Raw genomic sequence first — 346 nt, 5'->3', positions numbered from 1 at the left:
AGCAACAACTGCAGCAGTAACTGCAGCAACAGCTGCAGCAGCTTATTGGGGCACTGGCGGCCCTGCTCTGGCAGCTGCTACCCTTTGAGCAGCAGCAGCAGGCTGCATCACTGCAGCACCAGCAGCAGGTTGCATCATTGGAGCAGCAGCAGCAGCAGTAGGGTCACCGCATGCAGCACATGTGTCTGCAGCACATCTACAGACCAAGAGCAGCAGCAGCAGCAGCAGCAAGTGCTGCGCGAGTCTCTAAAGGAGTGCCCTGAGTGCCACAAGAGTCTCCTCGTAGAGCTCGTCAGGCGCTGCTTCCCAGAGCAGCAGCAGCAGCAGCACAGCAGCAGCAGCAGCA

Source organism: Eimeria tenella, genomic scaffold, assembly GCF_000499545.2.
Source record: "Eimeria tenella Houghton genomic scaffold, Eth_scaff3125, whole genome shotgun sequence".
NCBI lineage: Eukaryota > Apicomplexa > Conoidasida > Eucoccidiorida > Eimeriidae > Eimeria > Eimeria tenella.
Note: the sequence above shows the minus strand (reverse complement) of the source record.